The sequence below is a fragment of the Arvicanthis niloticus genome, chromosome 6 (assembly GCF_011762505.2).
Source record: "Arvicanthis niloticus isolate mArvNil1 chromosome 6, mArvNil1.pat.X, whole genome shotgun sequence".
In the NCBI taxonomy this organism is placed as follows: domain Eukaryota; kingdom Metazoa; phylum Chordata; class Mammalia; order Rodentia; family Muridae; genus Arvicanthis; species Arvicanthis niloticus.
Window position 1 is genome coordinate 46126289 of NC_047663.1, and position 3387 is coordinate 46129675.

Below are 3387 nucleotides of genomic sequence, written 5' to 3' on the forward strand. Positions count from 1 at the left end.
CTACCCGAGGGAGGCTGCCGGGAAGGGGACCGCCGCCCGCCATTGGGAGAAGGGAAACGGAGTCCTTGGGGCCCTCAGTGCGCATGCGGCCTCATGGGCGTCGCCGCCCGGTCCAGATCCCAACAGCGGAGGATGGGGAGGCGGAGTCTAGGTTTAAGGGGAGGAGCCTCAATCTGCAAGCTGACTGATCCGGAGTTTGACAGATTGGTAGGGGCGGTCTTTCTCCTAGGACCTACAGGTAGCAACTCCAATATAAGGACTGAAGTAAAAAAGATGATGTGGCCCCAGGATGATAGTCGCCCTCAAAGCTCCCTGAAAAGCTGGTCTTTTCCCGGTGTTTCCTTCGGTTTCCCCCGGGGTCAGCTGAAATTCTTGTTATCTAGGAGCAGCCATAGGCATACTGCATTTGCCTTGCAGGTGCAGTACTGACCCAGACTGGCCTTGAGTCACAGAATTCACAGACCTGTGGGAGGGACCAGGAAACAATTAATGTCTGCTGTGATGGGAAACAGGGACACAAGGAAATCAACTAAGTAGTCCTAGAGGAATCCAAGGGCTGGATAACATGACAGTAATCCTAACCTTTAGGAAGTTGAGACAGGAGGATCACTGTGAGTCTGAGGCCCTATATTATAAAACCAAAACAAATAAGAAAACGGGGTCCACAGATAAGATGGCGTAGATTGAATGGTTGGGTGTTGCATGGAAGTGAGGAAGGGTACTTATAGCAAAGAAAACAAAATACCTAGTCAGGCCAAAACAAAAAACAAAAAAACTGAAACGAAACAAAACAAAAAACAAAAATGGAGTTCTCCCTACTGAGGCTCCCCTGTCAACCAGCCAGATTCTTTTAAACTCTCAGTTGTAGCCAGAGGTATCTCCTACTTTCACTTTCTTCATAATCATCATCATCATCTCTCTCAAAAACACTTTTAAATGGAAAAAAACTGGGAGGAGGGGGAGTTATAGACCAGGCTGACCTCGAACTCAAAGATCCACCTACCTCTGCCTCCCCAGTGCTGGGATTAAAGGTATGTGCCACTACTGCCCAGCTACTACTACTACTGTGTTTTGTATATAGTGAGACCCTGTTTCAAAACAAAACTAAAGAGCTGGAGAGCTGGCTCAGTGGTTAAGAGCACTGACTGCTCTCCCAGAGGTCCTGAGTTCAATTCCCAGCAACCACATGGTGGCTCACAACCATCTGTAATGGGATCTGATGGTCTCTTCTGGTGTGTCCGAAGACAGCTCAAATAAATAAAAATAAAAATCTTTTTAAAAATGTTTTTTAAAAAAACCTAAAGTTATCCTTAGCCTAGTCAATAGCTCAGGCCTTCTAGAGCTTCCACCCATAGCCTGGGCCAGCTCTGGGAGAGACAGCAGGGAAAAGAGCACCTTCCCTGTTATCAGTGACTCATCTTGATCTAGCTTAGTCACCAGGAACCAGCAGCAGAGGCCATTCAGTGTAAATTCTGGCCCTTTGGGGAAAATGACTATCCTTTCTTCCTTTTCAGGACAGCTGAGCTTCAAGGCAAGACCTTACTCAGAGACTCTTTGGGAAAGTCCAAACCCAATTCCTAGGATAAGTGAAAAAGAAAGAGATTTGTTTGTTTGTTTGTTTGTTTGTTTGTTTAGACAAGGTCCCACTATGCAGTTCTGGATGGCTTAGAACTTGCTGTGTATGTCAGCCTGGCCTTACACTGGCAGAGACCTGCCTGCCTTTGCCGTTCCAGGAAGGAATATTTATTTATTTACTATCGAATACTCTTATGTATCTCAGGCTGGCCTCCAATTCACTACGTAGCTGTGGATGACCTTGAACTTCTGATCCTCCTACATCCACTTCCAGAGTGCTGGGGTTGCAGGTGTGCACCTCTATGCCAGGATCTTCTTTGTTTAACATATTCTTTTATTTTTTTACATTTATTTACTTATATATTTGCTTATCTGTGTGTGGCCTGGATGTGAAGGTCAGAGGACAATTTGGGGGAATTGGTTATTTCCTTCTGCCATGTAGGTACTTGATTTCAAAACTCTGGACTTCAAGATTGGCAACAAATCTCTTTACCTGCTGAACCATCTCATCAGCCCTCCCCCTTCTCATTGTTTTTTGTTTTATTTTTATTTTTAGATGGAGGCTCACCTGTTTTGGCCTGGAATTCACTATATAAACCAGATTGGCTAGCCTCAAAGTCAAGGAGATCGCCCTGCTTGTGCCTCTCAAGTAGAATTAAGCGTCTTAAAGGTGTGTGCCACCGCACCTTGCCTTCATTCTTCTTTTAAAATACCCATTTCAGGGGCTGGAGAGATAGATGGCTCAGCAGGTAAGAACACTTGCTGCTCTTGTAGAGAAGCCAGATTTAATTGTAAGCACCCACACCATCTGTCACTCCATTTCCAGGGTGTTCAGCACTCTCTTTTAGACTCCCACAGGTACAAAGACATTCTTGCAGGCAGAACACAAATATATATTGCATAAATTAAAAAAAAATTCAGTGGTAACGCACTCCTTTAATCCCAGTATTTGAGAGGTAGAGGCAGGCGGATTTCTGAGTTCAAGGCTAGCCTGGTCTACAGAGTGAGTTCCAGGACAGCCAGGACTACACAGAGAACCCCTGTCTCAAAAAACCAAAAACCAAAAAAAAAAAAAAAAAAAAAAATCTAGATAGACGGGGTTTCTCTGTTTTCTCTGTGCAACCCTGGACCTCACTCTGTAAACCAAACTGGCCTCAAAGTCAGAGATCTGCTTGCCTCTGCCTCCCCAGTGCTAGATTGACGCATACTCCACCATCACCACCCTGTGGAATTAAGTATTTTTAATTGACAAAAACAATTAAACTTTCTCCTAAACCAAATGTGTCTGCACATCTCTGTATCCTTGGCACTCACAGAACAGATGCAGGAGAATCATAGCAAGTTTGAGGGCAATCTGGTTAACATAATGAGTTCCAAGCTAGCCAGGCCTAACTAGTAAGATTTTGCCTGTAAAACAAACATTAAAAAAAATTATTACTAGGCTGGAGAGATGGCTTAGCACTTAAGAGCAATTGCTTTTGCAGAAAATCTTGAGTTTTCTGTTTCCAAAACCCACATAGCAGATCCAATGTCCTCTTCTGACCTCTGACATCAAGCTTACATGTGATGCCCATACACACTTGATGGCAAAATGCTTGGATACCAGTTGGAGAGATGGCTCATCGGTTAAGAGCACTGACTGCTCTTCCAGAGGTCCTGAGTTCAATTCCCAGCAACCACATGGTGACTCACAACCATCTGTAATGAGATCTGATGCCCTCTTTTGGTGTGTCTGAAGAGAGCAATGGTGTGTTCATATAATAAATAAATCTTCAAACAAAAACACTCAAACATATATAATAACTGAACTGC